This window comes from Channa argus, chromosome 3 (genome assembly GCF_033026475.1).
Source record: "Channa argus isolate prfri chromosome 3, Channa argus male v1.0, whole genome shotgun sequence".
NCBI lineage: Eukaryota > Metazoa > Chordata > Actinopteri > Anabantiformes > Channidae > Channa > Channa argus.
Window position 1 is genome coordinate 7,285,241 of NC_090199.1, and position 22,848 is coordinate 7,308,088.

General features: G+C 40.4%; 1 protein-coding gene across 2 annotated transcripts in view; it reads right to left on the minus strand.

Annotated features, from left to right (window-relative positions):
• The window catches only part of LOC137123610 (protein ELFN1-like), a 104,011-nt gene extending 100,194 nt beyond the window's left edge, over positions 1-3,817 (minus strand). For both annotated transcript variants that reach the window (XM_067497621.1, XM_067497620.1), the window contains exon 1: positions 3,410-3,817. The gene's annotated coding sequence lies outside the window, so the exon portion shown is untranslated. The remainder of the gene's footprint in view (positions 1-3,409) is intronic.
• Positions 3,818-22,848: the final 19,031 nt, after the last annotated feature.

Here is a 22,848-nt window from a genome sequence, read left to right on the forward strand (position 1 = left end):
ATCACAACAAGGCTCAATGGGTTAAATAAAAAGGTACAATAATTTTCAGAATACTTTGTTATGCAAAGTGTTCTGCACTAGAAAAAAAAAAAGCAATAAAAACTTGTTACAAATTTAGGTGAACTGCTCCCCTCAAAGTCGTATAGAGTCAAGAATTCAAGCGTTGTTTCCTATAAGGTTTGAGCATAATAGAAAGAGACGACAATGTACATAATGCACAGACTGATACAACACAGATTGCAAGTTACGGATAGTAAACTGGCCTCATTGCTTCACGATTTAAATATTGTGTGCATGCATCTGTGTGTGTGTGTATATGTTTGCGCGCACATTGCAACGTGCAACAATAACTTCCTAATTACAGTTCCCCAGTGTTAGTGCAACAGTCTTCCTGAAATGCTAACTAGCCTCCTACAGGGAATATCGTACATTATTAATCCGTGTGCTTGTTTGAGCGTGTGCACCCTGTGCTGCGGCATCCGTGTGTGTGTGTGTGTGTGTGTGTGTGTGTGTGTGTGTGTGTGTGTGTGTGTGTGTGTGTGTGTGTGTGTGTGTCTCTACACGTTCCTCTTACGTATTTCAGAAACAAAACTAAGAATGAATGTAACAAAAGATGCTCTGACAACGAGCACGGTGAAATAATGTGCTCTTACATTTAGACCTGGCCAGCAGGGAGGTGCCATGTTAACTATGCACGCAGATTGAGTTCCACACCGAGGGGTATTCCCTCTCTGCAAAGATCAACATTATGATACTGCCGACTCCGCGTGCAACCTACATGCCTAATTTAGGGAGCTGGGGTCTGTCAAAAGATGAACAGCTTTGACAAAATAACCACTGAAATTTAGCGTGGGAGTTCAACAGGTGCACACTCCATGAGGCTGCCTTCCGGTGGCAGCTAAAAGGGGCGAAAAATGCAGTAAATGGATGGAAGAGTGAGCAGGGATCTCCCATTACACAGCAGTGTTTCTTTAGTATTCCTGGAGTACTTGCCCCACAGTGATGCCTCTAGGTACTAAGATTGTACCATGGATGGATAGCTCACTCCTGGGTCTACAGTACATGATACACAGAGAAAAAAGAAAAAAAAAAAGAAAAACCCTTTACAAGTTCAGATGAAGGTTCAGAGCAACAACCTGGTACAATGACAAGACAGCGCAGACATTAAGTCCATCACTTTTCATTCATTTTGTACTCGCAGACATTCTAGCAGTTCCTCTCTACTAAAGTTGTCACTTTTCATTACAGCTGATTTTTTTTTTTTTTATGTTGCCACCTGCCTTATTACGGATGTAACCAGTGGAGTGCCACCATTTTTGACACCAGCACAAAAAGCCTTCTCTGTGCAGCTTGCTCGTGAAGGGCTTTCGGTTTTAGTTTAGTTCGGTGAAGTTTTCTAGCTCTCAGGAATCAAACGTGCAGTTTAGCAGCCACAGCTTTAGAGGCGCTTTTGTTCCAGCCTGATCAGAAGCGTTCTGCTCCTCCAGCTCTTGAGACTGGAGAAGTCTGCTGCAGTAAGCACTGCAATACTAATGCAGGATGAAAGCATTGATGGGTGACCTCTAAGATAGTTATCAATGAATTCCCAGGACAACAAAAGACTTCCCAGTGACCTGGCATGGCCTTGCAAAGAGCCAATCAACCATTTCCCATACTCGAACACATAATGAGTCACTGAAGCTATTCTGCTTTGCTCTGTGTCTATTCACGGGACTAGGAGTGGTGTTTCAATCTTTCCATCTTCCGTCCCTGTCCTCCTCTCCCTCTGTGGCATTCAGCCAACAATTGGAGTCAGTCAGTGGAAAAGCTCTGTTAGTAGTCCATGCCCTGTGGGACAAAGTGGCAACAACATCGCTTGCAACAGATCGTGGGGCAGTAGGCAGGAGGCGCAGGGCACAGCAGCCAGAATCTAACCGGCTGCGCAACTGCGTGTCAAATACATGCAGACAGTGGGTGATTGCGTGTGAACTGCACATCAAGACTGTTTGAACAGGCCTGGCCTTGAGCCGCACAAGTCCAGGCCACATTGTCTGGGTAACGTTTGAACATTTATGCCAAAAAATAAAAAAGAAATAATGTTTTTTGTTTTTTTTGTGCAGCCTCACACTGCAATAAACACACACAGACAGGAGCAAAAGGCATCACAAGGCAGGTCCAAAATCTCCTGGAGGTGGGAATCAGGTGACTGTGAGTGCTGTAACACATGACTCACATTTCCCTCCTCATTAAACTTTTCAGTGAACCCTCCTGACCTGTATGGAAGCACTTGCATTCATTAACTCAACGTGTTTATTAAGGTTTTGTTTTTTTTCCCCTTTAAAAAGGAAGCGATGCACCAATTTCACACATTTAGTTCAGTTAACTTGTCAAGAGAATTACTGCACAGACTGTAGAATAAAAATAGTTGCTTAATGTTTTCTGGGACTCTTGAGGGAGAGGAAGTTTGGCCGAATGACCTTGACATCTAATGAAAAATCCATTCAAATCGCAGCACCCAGTGATAAGGTCTAAAAGTTTAGATCACTCAGCCTCTACTTTAGTTGCTGAGCATCTTTTTTTTTTTTTTTTTTTTTTTTTTTCTTTTTTTAAGAAATGGTGTGAGCCCTGGTCAATACCTTGCGTGTCCAAGCACTTTGTGGTGGAATGTTCGGGTCTGCATGTGGACATTTGCATGAAAATAAAACTTGACAAGCAGAATTCACTGAGGGCAGCTGCATCTGTCTCCTGCCTGTGAAAGGATATCAAGTCGTGCAGTTTCAGGTCGGATGTGTTAAAGTTTGACCTCCAACAGACTTTTCAGCCCTGGGATAAGAAACGTGCTGACTAGAACATACAGATGTAAAATTTCTGTTAAGGTGGGGGGAAAAAAAAAGAAGAGTTCAGTGGTTGTTCAGAGTGTGCAGAGCCGCTGTCCAGGGTGCTGAACACTCTGCCAGCCGGACTGCGGTGCTGCTATGGGGGCTAAACTGTGCCGGTCCCTCAATTTGGCTCTGCAACGCGTCCCGGGACGAGAACTGCATGAATAACAAGTGACCAACATAAATGTGCATACGTTTCAATACCGAACAGCTTCAACCTGCAAACACTGGAGCACGGGATGATCATTCACCCGGAGCTGATCCTATCTTCGTCTGCATTATCATATGGGCACACGGGGACGGAGATAAGCACGGTTGTCGGAGAACAGCCAACCAGCAAAAGCTCTTCATTCATCACGACCACTCACACACCCACACAAACATACTGAGATGGGTTCGGTGTCGCGGATGTCAGAACCGCAGGAGTGCCGGAGCGGTTGGCGTATTATAAAGTTACCTACGCAATGCGAGTCCAGCCATCACATCTCATCACAGGCACATGAAATGAAGCCAAAGCTGTGCGCAATCTGTGTTCGCTCGGTTCACTTTACCTGTTCCAGATGCCAACGTGGTAGCAGCCTCGCCGGTCTCCTCAGCTCCGCCTTCCGCTCTTCGCCTCCGGCCGTATGTGTGCTTGTGTCGATGTGGGTTTTTGTTTTGTTTTTCTAAATATATTTCATTCAATTTTTGTTGTTGCCTGTCACTGATTTGATCCTCGCTTGCTGCTGTCTCCTCCGCGGTCTCTGTGAAGAGCGGTGACCGGGAAAGGGCTCGGCGGTCACAGCAGCAGCAGCAGCCAGTGTGGCAGATCCACCCGCGTCAAGATTTTGGGATGCAAAACGGCGCCTGATGTGATGCGCTGCCTCTTCGCCTCTGTCTCCCTCGCTTTCCCGTCTCTCTCCTCTCAGTTTCTGCCTCTCACACTGCGTCAGGCTCCACTCCCCCCTCCTCTCCCTCTCTCTGTTTGACTGTCTTTGATTCTCTCTCGCTCTCTCTCTCTCTCTCACACACACACACACACACACACAGGAACAGACGTTGATTAATTCGCCAGCCTGATAAGTGTACCATCAAACCTGAACTGGCAGAGTTCTTGACAAAATTGTATGAAATTCAGGCTGTTTGAGCGAATGAAGCAGTTACAGCTTTAGAGAAAGGTTGTATTTTTGAGTGATGGGAAAGCACATTTGTTGGCGCTTCTCCAACTGCTGGTGGATGCATCAGGTCTCTGTTGCTGGAGGCACAACCTCAGTAGCCCTACTAGGATGAACACTCCAATGTTTTTTTGATGTTGGCCGTTTGCCTGAAAGCACTGTGGGGCAACCTGATGTCCTGCCAGCAGACACGGTCAGATTAACTGGCTCTTTAGTTCATGCACAACCAGGCACATATGGGCATGGAGGCATATAAATAAAAAAGTTCAAAAGGAAAATGATGCATAGAACAGAAAATAGACAAACTCTGTAACAACAGTACAATTTGCATACATGTACTGGGTAATAATGCAGCACTTGTTTATATGTACTGCCCCCCCCCCACCCCACCCCACCACCAATAGCAGAGATCCACACATGTTCCCTAGCTTACATCATGCTTCACATTAGTGAGTATAGAGCCTATTTATAAACCGAGTAATCTGCAGGCTAGGCCATAGGGCTGGGGGTGACGGCTGACACTGGAGTGAACCAAACCCAGGTGACCCTCATAATGCATGATTGAGTCATCAGGAATTAGCAGGATAAGAGATAAAATAGACAGAAATCCCTTCTCCTGTCTTTGCGTGTGTGTGTGCGCGCGCGCGCGCGCGTGCGAGTGAGTACATATAGAATTGTTAGTGCCAAACCTTTGACCTTTTGGATAATTTCTCCTCTGGGGATGAACACTAAAATAATCATCATCATTACTGATAATATAATTTTTAAAAAATTTGGACAATTTTCTAATTTCCACTCTCTGTGATGTTACATGTTCTACTGGGACTTAACAGTTAGGGACGTACAGCATAGTAGGCGCCACCCAGGACTCTGTACTCCACCTGCTTAGCACCAAACAGCAGACGGACACAGAAAAAGGGCATTTGGCACATTTTCTGCACAAGCTGAAGACCAAAATCAGAGCCAAAATCAAATAGCTGACTCTTTGCTCCATTTCTGCTATAAAAAAAAAAAAAACTCTACACTTTGAGAATATGATAATGTTCTGTTCACAGCTTGTTCCTACCCAGTGGATGCAGCTAATGCGGGTTTGAATTCAGCTACGTTTAGGGCCAACAAATGATCATTCAAATAACGGCCTCGGCATCTGTGGCGAGGCTTTGAAACAGCCATTACACCTTCCAACCCGCAATAATGCGTTTTTTTTTTGTTTTTTTTTGTGATGTGCCACTTGGAGGCAGGCGAGAGAAGGCGTGAACACAGCATTGACACATCATCACCTTCAAAGTTGATATGATGAACTTGTTAGCAAACGCACATTTACACACGCAGCAGTTAGGCAGCATCATCGGCTTTCATTTGGAGTCATGTTTCTGTCCATCATGGAAAATCGAATATTCAGTCTCTCGTAGCGGCAGGGGGGGATCCCTTGGGGAAATATCCGGCTCTTTAGCTGCTAAATGCTCTACCATTTCCAACTGCTCTGTAACTGCACCTGTCTGCTGCTTGGTGCTGAGCAGGTAGTGTGCAGTGGGTTTTACAGTCGCCTGCTGCAGCCATAAAAACAGCACTGCTGGTGTAGAGAGAGTGAACCTAATTGTAACTTTACAGACAGGACAGCTAAGTGATGAGACGAAACCCTCTGTAAAGCTCTGGGAAAGTGGGCAAAGCTGCCAAGTCCAGCCGCTGATCCACTGTAGTTCTTCAGTAAGTGACACCTTGTACATAGTCACATTGTCACTGTACATTACGGTTATGAAACAGAGAAATGTGTTGTTTTCTGGAAAATATTTGCTCTTATTGAATTCGATGACAGTTTCGAAAACGTTGTGACAGGGACACGATTCAGTAAGTGTTTGAGAGCCGGGGAGGCCAGTTCCTTTAATTTTAAAAAGCTCACCCCCAGTTCTTGCTTGATATAGGATCTCAGGCCTCCTTTTTCCTATTTTTCACTCGATTCCAAAGGTTTTCAGTGGGTCTGGACTGTAGTCAGGCCAGTTTAGTACCTGGTGTTGTAAGCTGTTGTAAAATGTGCAGAGTTGGATTTGGCACTGGGATGCTGAAATAAACAAAGCCTTCCCTGACGGGAGCATAGGTCACTGCAAAACCCACCTACGCCGCTTTACTCAGCATTAATGACACCGTCACAGCTGTGCAACCGACTAATGGAAACATCCCCAGTCATTTGTGGATGCAGCAACAATTGGTGTAAACTAACAATGGTTTTTAAAAAGTCCCAATGCAGTAGTTTACAAAACGTTTCCCTCCCCCCCAACTTTCTTTAAAACATGCCAGTTGCTTTGAATTCAAAAATAGCAAAAAGTGATTTATAGCTTTTTTTTCTTTACATTTTATATATTTTTTAAATTAACAATCAGAAACACATTTCAAATGATTTGCAAAACATCGCATTCTTCTTTATAATCCATTTTACATTGTGTCTCAACTTTGCTGGAAATGGGTTTTCTTTCCATTTTACAGTGGAACAGCAACTGCGCTACAAGCACAAAGCTGTTGGCTTCAGCGTCATACATGTTAACTACAGTCTTTTTATAGTAAGAGCTGTGCCCCACTAGTCAAAATGTGTCATGCATTATGCTTTGTTGTGGCTATAAATGGGATCTTATCTTGTATGTTAGTTGCACATCACTGCAAAATGTTGAGTGGAGAGCTTCTGGAGTGAAGATGCTTTTCTTTGATGCTCTGCGACTGACACCACATCTCAATGGTTGATGTTTCAGATTGGTAAAATATGGTCCACTCTCAGACTCTCTCGTAGCTACACTGCAAACATGTGATGTCACATCACATCAAGATTACCTGCTACTTTTGGCCAGTTTTCCGTCAAAAAACCATCAAAATAGACCCAGATAAGCAAAGAAGGACGTGGGTAAAAAGGTTTTAGGGTTGACGTCTCAGAGACTGGTGTCTTTTCGCTCTCATTAGAGGTAATTTCTACGCAGATGCTCTCCCAGTTCTGTGACTTTGAACATTTTGTGCGTTTGTTCATGTCTCCGACTGCGTGCTATTAATTAAACATGACCTCACTGCCCTTAATGTGCAGGATTGCTGCAGGGGCTATACCATTGTTTCATCCCACTCGTTTGATTAATTATAAGTGAAGGGTGTCATTTGATACATTAACAAGTGTATGTAGCCAGACATCCACACACCCATCTAAAAGTCTAGGAACATATATTTAGCTTTCTTGTCGCCGACATTTTTTTTATAAATTCTATACAAACATTCTCACAGAATACAAATGTTACATGTTGAATGTCTTGCTTGCGTGTACAGGACGTACGTATTTATGAAAGCTGTGTGGACACAAATAACTACATCTGCACATCAATTATTAATGCCAATAAAGGCAAACATTGAGTGATGTACTATATATTTTCTACTACTGCTACTTTATAGTCAACCAACAATAGATTTGTTTTTATACAACCAGACTAGCAAATGTTTGTTGCTGCGACATTGGTTTACGCAGCACAAACAGAGACAGAAATTATATTATATGGACATGTGCTATCACCATTGTTTAGCTTTTATAGAATTGCTTCTCTTACTTTGTGCATTCGCTGCTGTAAATTGATTTTAAAATGGAAAAGTACGGGATTTGTGCCTTTCAATTAACACAAAAGTGAAATAATCTGTAACCTTAATGACACACTGAAAATATAGCTTTAAACTTTTTTGCACATTAAATAAAAATCTAAAACTCAAAGTATTCAGACCCTTCACTGTACTAATCTAGATTGTGGTCAGGTTCATTCTGTTTGCTCTACTTTGTCTTGAGGTCAGTCTACTGTAGAATGTGATTGGAGCCAATAATGAGGCAAAATTAATCTATTGGACATAAAGAGGCACAGAATTGTGAATGTAAGGTTCCACAGTGTGCATTGCATGTCATGAAAATCACCAAGCCATCAAGTCCAAAAATCTCTCTGATGACCTCCATAATAACAATTAGTGGTGAGGCACAGCTCATGGCATCATTTATAAACCACTGAATGAGAACAGTGGCCTCGATAATAGTGTAACGAAAGAGTTCTGGGACCTACAGGACTTGTTCTAGAGTTGGCCGTTTGACCAAATGTGGCAACTGGTTTACAAGGACCTTGGTCAGGGAGCTGTCCAGAAACAGTCACCAACAGTACTTTAGAGATCGGAGACCCTGATAGAACAGCAAAAATCCCTTTAGCGCTTTGGGGCATCTTAGACTTTTCACAAGTAGGCCAGCCAAAGCCCAGACTTATTCCCCATTAAACATTTGGAGATACCTGAAGATGACAGTTTATAGCCCCCTCCCATCCGACCTACTGGCACTTAATAGGATCTGCCAGGACGAACGGGATAAACTGCTCAAATCCAGGTGTGAGAAGCTTGTAGAGACTTTCCCCAAGAAGACTCAAAGGTATGATTGCTGCCAAAGGGGCTTCTACAAAGTGCTGATTTAAAACTGTGGATGCTTATGTAAATTTGATATTTTAGTTTCTTTTAGTTGCTCCGTTTTCAGGAATTCACAATTCAAAGTAATATACAAAACATGGAAGGGGTGTGAAACAACTTCACATAAGTCAAACAGCATGAAACTAATGTTGCTCCACTTTATCGCTTTCATGATTTTCCATATATAATATGAAATTATCTAGTGATAAGTTCAGTTTTATAACCCCAGTAAGTAAAAAGGATTCTGATTGCTGCACAATATTTAGTGACGGGTTTTCTTTGCCCATCATGGCTCATTTTCCTAAACAATTATATCTGTATATGTTTGTTTTCAGTTTTTCTGCTTTTATAATACAAAAATCACATTTGTGTTTTTTGGTTGTTAAATTGTTACATTTTTATCCAAACTCCAATAACCGTAGCAGTTGCCATGGCCAGGTGCCATCTTTCTGAGCTTTTACAACAAAAAGGACATGCATTTATACCCATGCAAAATTTGAAAAATACCATTTATAAATTATTTTGTATCTGGCAGCATGAAGAATTGTAAGAGTTATAATATCAAGCGCTTCACAAGACCTTAAGAATTTTTTCAAAGATTGTCGGATTTTTCAGAAGATCAAATACTTAGCTTTGGCTCTTCAATGCACAAACTAAGGCATGAAGAAAAAACAAAAACAAATCAGAATTCTATATATTTTTGTACTGTATTCATCACATGCATATGAACCTATGTGTTAAAAAATAAATAAAATATTCCAACAAATTAAAAAATAATTTTACCATTGCACATAAAAAACATTTCTGCATTAGCACTTGTATTCATTTCTTCTATTTATAAACAATTAACATTAGGATTCCATACAGTATTTGTCAGTATTGGCACATATGTCGTCACGCCGTTTCCTTTCCGTACACATGCATCATCGCAACCTTGCTGCCAGTACTGTCATGCCAGCAGCAAAACACACAAACAGGCTGAGCGAGCCAGCAGACAGACACACAGAGAGGCAGAGACAAATGTTGACAGGTGGAGGGATGACGAGTGACTGTCAGAGAGGAGAGGACGATGGAGGTAAGAAGGAAGTCTACCAGGCAGTGAGGTGCCGGTTACTTTTGACCCCTGTCCCTTAACAGATACATTTTGATATTGAGTGTATAAAAAGGTTTGCAGGGTGCTAAGTTACATTTACCCTTTACAAAACCAAAGACACTGGAGGACAACAATGAATGAATCACATTACTTTTAAAGTTAAACCTCATGTCACCAGCTTTTAGTAAGTATGCGCTCTCAGACAGAGCTTAGGGCAGTGGCAAAAAACATGTAAACATTAAAAAAAAACAAAAAAACATTTACATGAATCTTCCTAAATCTATTGTATATAGCAGTATTCATATTCAGTATATAGCCAAATAAATATGATTTTGTGACATCAAAAATTGCCAATGCAAGACATAGTGCTGCTTAAAAACCCCATCAGACTGCAATAAAGTCTGATACACACTACGTAGGAAATCCAAATCAGAAACGAAGAAGCCACTGTTCACGGCTAAAAATGACGAGCCTACTTTTCTCCAGCCCAGTTTGAAGCAAGGCTCCAAAAACCTCATTTTGAGAGATAAATCTGCCCTGTTATCCATGTAATTTGTTCTGTATGAGAAGAGAAAGTTTGACAGACAAAGCTTAGCAGACTCTGAAAGATCAATTTCTATATTTTCCACAGTCATTGCAGACTGTAGTGTACTCCAGGATTTACAACTTTGTTAGAGCCAAACTGCAGTAAATGTAGTTTAAAATTATTAACAGCATGAAAATGGAAATGAAATCTTTGATAAATTTAAAAGTACAACATTCCAAAACAAATGATGCAAATTACCAACTAAAAGTAGTTAAGCATTTCCAAAAAGAAAATGCTCTGTGAATGCTTCAGCACTGAGAGGGTTTTCCAAGCAAAGCTGAACCAGTTTTGCTGAACGAGCTGACATGTTTGCTTTGCTGGGAGCTGAAATGTTTAAAAAATAGGAAAAAGTTTTGCAAAGGCAAAACTTAAAAGACCTGATCAATTTGAAAGTATTAGAAAATAAGCAGAATTGAAGGTTAATTGTTTTGCCTCGAGTAGCTGCAAAATGAAATTGGAGCATAAAAATCCTTTATTATTTAAATGCTAAAAAAAATGTGAAAAAAGTCTAACTGGACACAGCGCTGATGCTGATCACATGACCCGATTCAGCTGAGTCCATTACCATGGCAACATCAGCTTTCAATCTGCTGGGTCACTCACTTTTGCTGAAGACAGGTTATAAACTGCTCAGACTTTGCATCACAAAATGTGCAAAATGTGAAAATTATTAGTCCGCGTAAGAAGATTAATAAACCGTGGGCGGCAGAAGGCTTCACCAAAGCGGTGATATATTTTATTTGCAGATAATAAAATGAAGGCAGGGCGGTGATTTTAAAAACAGCCCCATTTTGTGAGGTGAGGAGAATTTCTGGACCTCCGTTATAACGGGGTCCGATGGAAGTTTCAGATGAAACTCTCTCCGCTTCTTGCCAAACTCTGAAAGAACCGTAAGTCCTGTAACTACGAGAGTTACATTTCCGGAAAACACACAAAAATACCTACGTACTAATGTATAATTTGTTGAGGAAAGATGAATGTTGACTGATAAAAAAAAAGAAGGAAATTCAGTGAAGCTAGAAGTTGGAATGTGTGTGATGTCACCCACTCTAGTTAGGCCAACAGTCTGCAATACACACGAATGGAGAAGAAAAATTATTAACTCAAACAAAAGTTATTCAAAAATCTTAAGATATTGAAAAGTGGAATACAAGGCTGGTAGCTGAAAGTCTTGTGACTTGCTGAAAGTATGAATGGTCTCTCTAGGCTGAAGTATACCCGACTAGTTAAAGCTGAAAGAGGACAAAGCTGCAGAATAGCTGAAGAGACTCTCCATTCATTTGGATGAGAAAAAAAAAAAACGCTGAAAAAAGCTGAATATTTTAAATAGTATAAAAGATATTTAAAAAGCTGCACACGTGTCCTTAATAAGCTGAACGTTTTGCCGTTTGAATGGTGTTTCTAGCTGAAAGTACGCTGAAGTAGCTAAGTGCCAAAAAAAAAAGGCTACAGAACATGGGAATCAGAAATAATAATAATAAAGATAGAATAACATCGTGTGAATTCTTTAGATAATGATGAATGTGTGTGTTTGCGTGCATGTGTGAGCAGTGTATGCGTGCAGGCCCAGAGGACCAAAGTCTCCTTTGATATGGAACGAAAGGCCAGTGGTGGCAGAGGAGACTAGCCGAGTAGAGAGAAAACATGAAAGCAGCAGCCGTAATTATGCTTAACCCTCGGCCCCGTAAGGAAAGATTTCATGATGCAACATCACCCCGGCTCCATGAAGGGGGATAAAACACCAGCACGTTGCTCTACCTTTTGTAAAACCAAAAAAAAAAAAATCTCATCAATGTATGTCTTCATATGATGGAGGGGAAAAGGAAGTCGTCACAGGAGGCAGGAGACTGAAAATAACACTTAAAAATGCTAAAAGCAGCGACTGTAATCGCTCTCACGCTGGAAATTATACCCAACCCTTCAAGGGTGGGTTTGGCCATGCAGCATCACGCACCATCCCCATCACTCACGCACATGGAACAGCTCACGGACTCATACGGAAGTACACGCACTCATTTATCTCAATACAGTAATAACACTAATGATATCCCATGGGTGCCTCAAAAGAATAAAAGGCAAAGACTGAAGGAGGAGCGTGGGAGAGAGAGAGAGGGAAAGAGTGGGAGACTAAGAGTCTTTGTGAACAGTACGCTCTCATCTCCGTTGGCAGGAGGGCCATTTGTGAGTCTGTATGATGTTTAAATAGAGACAGCAACTGATGCGTGCGCGCACACACACACACACACACACACACACACACAGTGAGAGACGAGTGCGTGCGCGTTGACTAGAAGACGGAGACTGGGGGAATGGAGAAGAAAAGAGGATTTAAGCGACACTGGCAGCCTCTCACAGTGTTTTTAGGTCAATGACAAGAAGCCTCTTCAGCAGACAGACACATGCAGACACTCTGGTAAAAGTGCACAAACGCTCGCAGTGGTGGGAACACAACACAAACACGACACATAAGCTGTGCATACGCGAAAAATACACTTAGTTGCATATACTGTCAACCGTCAACAAAGAATCTCCGAAACGCCACAAAAAGACTTGACAGATATATCACACAGTCCCCTCAGCTGTTACTTTCTCTGTTGTCCTCTCCTCCATGACTCCGTGTCCACCTCTTCACTTTTTTTAACAACAGGACTTTGACGTCAGTCCAGTTTGGACACCATGTGGCGGTGACCCACGGTGTTGGCTGGGGTTCAAAGTGACGGTGTGTTTGTGTTTGCATGTATGTATGTATGTTTTAAATGGGGGGGGGGTATCAGAGCAGGCATACAGATCAAAAAGGGATGAAAACAGTCCGTCATCCCACTAGGAAGCATCAACTCTCATACATATCCACCAGAGGAAGTGGGTTTGAATGAAGTCATCATCTGCTACTTCAATAATCACTTATCTGAAAGAAAAAAAAAAGTGTAGGCTACATCCTTTGCCGCTGATCACGTAACTTCCTTACTTAAAGGAACACTTTTGGAGGGAGTAGGCTTATTTGCCATCTTGCCAAGACAAACACGAGATGCTCCATACCACACTGTCAAGACTGTTAAAAACTAGCAGGAAATGGAGAAACACTTAGCCTGAGCTAGTCAGACTATTTCTTAGCCGTTGCAAAGACTCTTGGAAGTTTTTGGTCCCAGGCGAACAAATAATCCAACATTTAACCCTCATAAAGTTCTTTTTTTATTTTTAATTTTTCCATTTTTTTACTTTGGCTATTCTGGCAATTAAACAAACAAAAACACAGTACTCGCAGGACGTGAGCTTAGAACGTTCCTAGTTTGGCAGATTTTGTTGCCAAATTTTGGACAAAGCCCAACTAGCGGTTTCCCTTCACTTCCACTCTTACTGCTTAACAAAACAGAGGCACCTGGATCAGAAAGTGTGGACAGGATGGACGACTTTTGACCTCAAGGAGAGGTGTGCTGTTGCTACTTCGCCAGTCAACAAGTTATTCAAGTAGTGTGAGTCCAGAGATAAAAAGAACTTGGCAATACTGGTTTACTCATAAAAGAATCTTCTTTAATTTAGCAACGCATTTTTGCACAGGGTCAATGTTTGACCTCACCCATAAATGGACAGCTTTTTTTAGACAATGTGTTTTTACCAATGGCTTTCACTAACCCAGGCCATTTAAATAGATTTAAATAGATTTAAATTGATAGAACTTTGTGGCTGGACCACAACGTCCAGCTACCAGAATGCAAGGAAAGCTGAATCTCTTTAAACTTTACACCATAAGGTCAGTGTCTCGCAGAGTATACAGGTAAAAGTACAAGAAGAAAAAGAGCCGTCCACTTCCCAGACATCAGACAATCAACATTTGTACAATATCACATCGTCATAAAGCTCTGTAGGCCTGAATAAAGCAGCACACTCATGTGTATGTGGTGTTTTATCACTACGAGTGACTCATATCGCATACTAAAAAAAAAAACTGGCTACAGTTGGTTTAAATCTGAGATGTAGCTTGAGACATATAAACACAGAGTGACCTTTTTAAGTATTCAGGGTAAAAGTTGTGCACTAGACAGGAAGTTAATAATATATCGTCACAAATTCTAAGAATAAACAAAGTCATTTTTCATGCTACACAACAAGGAAATCAAGTCATTTTTGTACAGGAACAATAAGAAAAACTGTGCAAAAATCACGTAATTTGGCAAAGCGCTTGACACTGTTCACACAACAGCACAAACAGGTTAGTGAATTAAAGGCCAAACTGTGTCAGAAGTGTATGAGAAGCCAGGACAGACCAATAAAGGATAAGACTTACTGTAGATGGTTCCTCTGGGCAGATGGGACCATCCAATAAAGCAAAGAAAAAGAGTAAAATCCAAGCAGGGAAAGGTGAAGATTTAAAAAAAAAAAAAAAAAAAAAAAAAAATCAATCATAGCCACTCTGTGGATCTGCACTCTGTCTAGCAGCACACGGTTGCCCAAGTAGTAAATCCAGTTGGTTCTGCATGCAAACTAGAATTTACAATCTCCTAAATGTGTGTGTGTGTTTTTTTTTTAACCTTTCCATTAAAGATCAGGCTCTGGGCTCAGAGGCTTATTTTTCACTCCTTCCTGTTCACCTACATTCTGATTTGTTTGGTGGGTTATTACTCCTCCCACCACCACAGGTGTCACTCATTTATCTCCCCACAGGTTTAAAGGGCTAATCTTCTCTTTTTGCCCATTGATCCTTTCTTTACCCTCCTCCCTGCTTGGCAAGAACATGCTTTGTGATGTTCTCTTTGAGTATTAACTTAAGAATTTTTAAGAACATCCAGAGTTTTCTTTCTGTGTCTACAGTGTTAGGATTTGAAACATCAGACGTGTTCAGCATTAATTTTTTTTTTTTTTTTTTGCCGGTATTGTCAGAAACAGCTTTATACTTTAAAGATCCAAGTTTTTGGCTGCAGGGTTAGTACCTTTCCACTTATTAGCCAGATTTGAGGGAGTTAGTGTCCGTATGTGTGCAGATGAAGAGAAGAGACTTAAATCAGATGAAATAAATCCTGTTAAAGTTGGTTTGAACTGCTGCGTATTAATGTGTGCATCATGGATTAAACACACGTTAAGAGGACACACACACATATGTGCATCCTCAGTATGTAACATATGTTTTTTGATGATCTATTGAGAAATTCTGTGCATTCATTAGACACAAGCAGGGAGAAAACCTTGTTCCTATTTCTTGGAACTGTACATTAACACAATGTCTGGTTTTATTGTATAAAATATTCTCTTATATTCAATTATATTATAGCATACTTTTACAGTTATTTGAAGAACATAAATACACTTTTGCAGATCAGCCGTTCTGAAACTTGTTTAGAGTCACATATAAGTGCACTAACATATTTACCTTTTATTTTCTACACTCGTCGTCTTGTGATTCCTGTGATTTATCTCATCGTTTGCAATATTTTGAGCCAAAGGTAGGTGGATGTGGAGGTGTGCTGCCTTTCTCCCGGTGCTTTAATTAGAATAACCGAGATTCCTCATAGATTCTGTAGCTACATTTCAAAGTACATTCTGCAGATGTTGAGCTTTGTGTGCAGTGTCTAATGTTTTATACCTGTCTACATTTTAAGCTGGTAAAATGGTTTGAGCTCACAAACTGAAATGGACTGAATCAGAATGTATGGCATGCAAAATCTCTAATGGAGATGATTATCTTTTTTATAGTGTAATAGATCCTCCAGGATGACAAAACCCTGCCTCATTCTGCTTCTCATTTGACGATTTTCTCTATATTTGCATCTTTATGTTGTCTTTAGATTTAAACGCGATGCTAACGTGTGTTGTTGCAAGCGCCAAAAGTGTTTCTATTAATCAAAATCAACTGGGTTTTTTTTGGCATTTTAAATGGTTTGGCACCGACTACAGAGAAGAAGGAATCGTTTCAGCGAGAACAGAAAACAATATTCACAAAATTCTTCATAAAAACCTTATGGGTGTCATAACTCATCGGCACCCTAACACTTCTTTTGGGACCCTGTAGGAAATTTGTAAAAGTAACTTATCATCTATTACAGTGGTTCTCAATCTTGGTCCTCAAGGACCCCCTCCACTGTTTGTTTTCCAATTAACCTTGCCCCTCTCACTGCTGATTACCTGGGACAGGTGTGTTCAGTCAATAGGAAATTTGTCTTCCCCCCCTCTCCACCCTTATCTGAGATGGTGTCTTCCAACTTTTGATTGACTGAACACACCTGATGCAGTTTATCAGCAGTGGGTTCGAAAACTAGCAGAGCAGGGGTCCTGGAGGAACAGGTTTGCGAACCCCTGATCTATTAAACAAAAGGTTGGGTGTTCAATTCCCAGCTATTTCTGGCTACAAGTACCAATGGCCAAGGACAGTTGTGATGTCATCGGTCGTTGATACCGGTTGCAAATATTAAACATGTTTCAAAAATCATTTGCGAGACCTGCTGACAGAGGCTGGGTCTTACGGCTAAATGCTAGAATCTTTACACAGGCCTCCATTGACAATTGCCACTGCTGACTGTCAGAATCTACTGGGCCAGACTGGCACTGACCATGGCCAACCAGGTTTGACTAGTCCTCACAAGGAAATCATAGTCATAATCGACTGTAGAGTTGGTAAGTGTTTACGGCATTAATGTGAGAAGAATTTTTCCTTCAATATTAATAGAGCAATAAAGCATTTAAGTATGCAACCATTTATTTTTTCCAAATATTATATACTAAAAAAAAGAAGAGGGATGCCATCCTGACTCATTGAACAGCACTGGAAAAAGTGCAAAGACATTTGCTACAAAAAAAATTAAAAAAAAAACTTTAAAAGTCTCGCCCTTCTGACCAATCAGGGATTTTAACAATATCGGCTTGATTTTGTAGGGACGACTACCCCAATGTGTCTATGGAGCATGTTGAAGCCATGCAGAGTTGTTTTAGAGAAGGGAATTTCATCATCCTTCTAACTTCAGTTGCATATTGTAGCTTTAAGGTGGCATTGTGTTTCTTGTTTTTTTCTCTTTCCCCTGTCATGCTAGAAATATGGTTGTGATATAAGTCTGCTGGCCTCATGGGTTTCTCCTGTGCCCATGTGGAATCACTTCTCTCCCTGCAAAACTGTGCCCTTAGGCAACAAGAGACAGGCGTAGGCTGAGTGTGTGTGTGTGTGTGTGTGTGCGCAGTATCTATGTACATGTCATTGTCTTCATGCCTGCACAGATATTTGTGTGTAGCGTTGTGTCAAGGACAGCTGTTCCTTCTGTTTCTTAGTAGGGCCTCAGGCAAATGCCCATCCAGCCTGTCCAAACACTGCTTTCTTCAGGGGACAGTGTCAGCGTTCTCCGCCCTTAATAAACCCTTCCCAGCGGGAATCAACACAATCTGAAACCTCTGCTGTTCAAAACCTCTGTTAATTTCAGTGCTGTGGAATTGCTAGAAATTGAGAATTTAATCTCTTATAGTCTGTTTTTTGATAAGGGAACAATGCTGTAATGGGTGAGGATGTAGAGGAAGACTGTATCGCTGCACTTGAGCAAAATTAGTATCTCGTTTCAGTCAGTAGTGTGCGTACTAACTTCTACTTTTACAAGGTTACAAGTTGGGTTTTCCTCCCAAGTCCAAAGACAGGCATGTTAGGTTAATTGGTGACTCCAAGTTGCCTGTAGGTGTGAATGCTTGTCTGTCTGTGTATGTCCTTCTGTGTTGGCCCTGAGACGGATTGGCTACCTTTCGCGATAGTTGAGGGGGGCTGTAGCCTCATTACGTTTAGTTATGCATATTACTGTATTTCCCTCAGTTAAAGAAAATAGAACATTGATTTGTGCAAAAGTAACATAAATCTAAAATTCATTAAAACCCATCCTCAAATGTTCATTGTAAGTCATACAATGACTTACAAGTGTCATCGTGATGCCCGCTTAAGCAATAGAAACTAAACTTTGTGTGTGTGTTTCCTTCCCATTTTGTTTGCTGTAATATAAGCTGCGTTAAATACCTCGTCTTGGTAATTGGATTATTACAACGAGGAGTAAAGAGTTGGCGTTTCATAACTAACTCTTAGACATAATGTAGAAAGGGTCATACACAACTAGGACTTCCACTGTATAGTACTGTCCCCAGGTCTCTTAGCTCGGCCAAGAAGCAATCCTAAGTTAGACTAACTCCACCCGCTGTTAGCCTAGATAGCATTACGTTTCCCAACCTATTAAACAAAGTATGTACGGTCAAAACCATGTTCTCCTGCCGTCTGGTTTTCTTTAGATGTGTCGTGTCCTCTTTCCAGGTCATCGTGCTGTAGATGAGGTCACGTGACTCACACTCAGTCTTTTGCCCCACAACATGTTGGTTTTACTGAATGGGTAAAACCATTTCAACATTCCTTGTGTTTCTTAAAAGGTTACCAATTACTTGTTGCTTCATGGATTTTTAGTCGGTCTGTTCCAGCAGCTTTGGTTTTCCTCCCTGGCCTCAGCACCTTTTGTGAATAATTCTCCCCAGTCAAAGTTCTGTCTAAGCATCTTCACAGCATTTACTGAAACTTTTCTTTCAGCTTACAGTAGCTTTTCGGCGCTGCATATGCCCCCCGGGCTTTACCTGCGGCTACCCTCATACGCCCACACACAGAGGAAAAACACAGAATCTCATAAAGGAATATTAGCAAACGCTTGATTCTCACCTTCATCCCTGTGGATTTAAATATTGCAAATTAAACACAAAAAAAACAAAACATACACATACAATATGATGGGCCCAAATCTGTAGGGGGCAATTACACCTAAACTCAAAGTTTATGAAGTGTTTGCAGAATTCACCACACCTGAGTATGAATGTTCCTAAAATTCTCCTAAAGACTAAAGCGTGCAGTGGCTCCAGGAATACAATCAATGTTTATTTTTCCCAGCAAGTTAGGGCTTGATATCTTATGATGTTGTGTCACTGATGCAATCGAAGCAACTAGGTCTGTCCACTCCCTCTACACTTTCCTTTTATTAACTCAAGCTGAGAAGCTTGACTTGATATTGATTTATCATCTTATGCCGCACTACTCTACATCATTAGTTGGTTTGCTCATTCTCATTTGGCCGACTGAGTTTTTCATTGTGGCATAGCTTAAAGACTTTAAGGGTAAGTGTAATTAATTTCAACTTTGTTTATAAAGCACCAACTCACAGCAAAAGTAATATCAAGGCACTTTCCATATAAGGCCAAGGCCTTGCAGAAATATAAAGGAAATCCCTCTTGATCAAGCACTAAGCACCAGTGCACAGGAAAAGCTCCCTTTAACATGAGAAAACCTCATACAGAGCCAGGCTTAGGGTGGGAGGCTGTCTGTCTCAACCGGTTGGGGTAAGTGGAGGGTGGAAAGAGAAAAGTTCAGCTGATCACCCACTAAATAAAGAGTGTGATCTCCCTCTTTCAGGCAAAACACTACGTCAACTGATTGTTTTTCTGTAACAGAGTTTTGATACCTGCACTTTATTTAAGCAGGATCCTTATTGGACCCAATATTTACAGTTGATTGAATTGTTTTTCTTTCCCCTATATCCAAAATTTCAAAACTATATTAAAAGCTGATGACAGCTGAAATACAATTGAAAAACATTGAAATAAAATCTGGACCCTGACATGTTTCTGTCTGCACACAGCTTGCAAACTGGTAACACATATATATTTTTTTAATGTTACCTGCCAAAAGAAAACACTGTTAAGCTGAGTTTGAATGTAACATGATTATGGGACAGATTACAGTATCTCTGACATAGTTTGCAGAAAGATCATGTTCTTATTCACATTGCAAATGTCAGGCTTTAAAAAGAAAAAAAAAAGGCAGCGTGATTCGAAATGTCTACAAGAATCCGTTTGAAGAAAAAAGGCCTTTATTGAATTGTGTGTTATCAGTGCCTTTCAGCGGCAGATACTTTGTATTTTTGAAATCGGAAAGTCAAAATGTCACATCTACCTTTACCATAGGCTCAGCTAATATCAATACAAAGATCTGTGTTTTTAGCTAAAAGCCCATATTCTTATGTAAATTCTGTTAGCATTTCGGATACGTCTGTGACAGTATGATCTCTTTAACAATCAGAACAGTTTACTGTCGACAAGATTTAATGTTTCATTAAAACTTTCTGTCATATAAGTTTGCCCTAAGGTATGAATGTGTACTTCTTTCCCCACTTAGTTTTCTTTTAAATGCATCTTTATATGAAAAGTCCTATTGCTCGCATATAAACGCCATTAAAACTCTTTCGGTGTGTGGATTGTATCACATAAATGTATTTGACTATTCTGATAATGCATTAACTAAAAAATTCCTCCATTTCCCCCTGAAATCAAAATCCCAGGTAACACTGTAGAAATGCCTGTATTGAATGCACCTCAGCTGTGGTCACACATGGCCACTTCTGATTAGAGCTTAACATGTTTTCTTTTTCTTTTTTTTCTTTTCTTTTTTCAACACCCTAAGAAAGTGTTCAGAAGGCACCTCTTCCAAGATTGGAAAGGGCTTCAGGCTTCGAAAAAGTCTCTTCAACAGTGAGAAGAAAGAAAATCCACAGAAAAACACAAAGATTTCGGTGCAGCAAAGTGATCCCAACAATATAAGTCCACATTGTAGCCAACAACAAAAAAAAAAAAGGAAACATAATAAGAAAAAAAGGCCTTATGACTTTTGATCAGGCAGAAAGCCACATAAACCACCTCCGTGGTGTAGTGTTCTTACCTTATAAACGCAGCAGTACACTTCATAGCCTGCAGACACATACGAAAAGCTTCTTTTCACATTACATTATTTTCTTCACAGCAGAATTCAGTGATGATCACAGAAACTGCTTCACATTCAGTTACGAAATCACAGCATTGATGTTTAGCCGTTCCCTTCGCTTATTTATTTTACTTGGCTCTTTCAAATCTAATGGTACACGGTTGCTTTGTGTTTGCAAGGAACGGTAGAGAAATGTGCGGGTTCATTATATTCTCTTCTAGAGTTGTTTGTCTGTTTGTTAATTATGTCGTAAGAGGCTTACGCTGCATGTTGCTGAGTCTATTTATACTGAAATTACACGCACTCACATGGATGTAAAACACCTTCTCTCAGCCTGTTTGTGCACAAATACATCATCCGTTCATTTAAAAGTACAAATCTATAGACAATAATCAATTCTGTTCCACAATGTGTGTGTGTATATATATGTATATATGGAAGCTTGTGTGTCTTGAATGAAGCATTTTTGCAAATTAGACTTCAGCAAAGCCACTGATTAATGTCTGTCAATCGATTTGTATTTTACATATGGTACATACTGTGCAAACACACACACATGCAAACACATACACACACTGCAGCTGCACTGAATCATTAACAGGAGTTGTGACAGATGAAACTGTTAGTTGCATGAAATTTAGCTTGGAGACCACAATGTGGCCACATTTCTCGGCTAATTGCAAGAGTCCTTGGTCCACAAACCCACACCAGCACTGATTGAGATGTATTGAGTTGTGGATGCAATAAACTGGCAGCAGTTATGAAATACTCTGCTGTAGGCTCTTGTGTTAGAAGGGATCAGACATAATTATAAAGGAATTTAAGTTATCACCTTTGCACGACTGCAAAAAATGTGTGTTTCTGTTTAATGGTCATTCATCATCCTTAAGTCACATTAACTGTATCATGTTGAGAATGTGTTTGATTGAAGGTCACTGTTATAAGTTTATTTATGGATGTGTGTATTTGGAGGACACACTTTCGTAAATACACTCCTCCGTTATCACAAGCCTCGAAATATCAGCTCGGACATGATTAAATGTAAACTCACCGCTCTCATAATCTACACCATAACTACTCATTCCTTAATATGCAGTCCCTGTAAGTCCTGAGGGAGAGCATTAGTAGCAGCAGATGTCCTATGATTGTAATATCCAAGAATCTTTCAGAGATATCACTGATCTTTGCCTTGCTGCCATGGTGAAGGATTCCCAAGTGCCAATAATTCACAAAATAGTCCCTCTGATAGATTCAGCTCTTTCCAAAGCAGCAGTAAATAGTAACTCTTTCTTTATTTAAACATCTCCTTAAAATCTGGTTCACCCAAATCACAAAAACATGCTATATTCTTGCTCACAATGATTTCTATGAAGCTGGCCGTGCAGATTGCTGGTTTGATTCACAGAACTTTCAAATATTTATCTATGATTGGTGAAGTACAATGAAGATGGGAAATTATTCACATTACTTCACTATCCTGGTTACTATGGTCCTCATTGTAAACACATTACACTGAAGATAGAAAGATTTTTAAGAGCACGAGCAAAATGCATTTACCTCCTGTGGAATGTAGGACAGAGGAAAGTACACATATGACCCAATCATATTTCCAGACAGAACACTGATATTCAGCAACTCAAATTCTAGATTATATGCAATGGAAACATAATCTGTGAGTACAAGAAATCTTGAACCTGGAAACAAGATCCGGGTTTTGCAAATAAAGACTTTGCTAACATGAAGTGAAGACATTTCCATTGACATTAAATGCATCTTTAATCGAGCTCAATGTAAAAAAATAAATAAATAAATAAACACCTTATTGGCTTTTTGTTGATGTAACCCGGGAGATGCTAACTTCTAGGTTGGCCTAATAAACTATGTCATTTAGTGTCATTTAGTATTTATCACCTGACTCTAGAGCTGAATAAAGCATTAGCATCAACTAAAAGCTGTGGTTC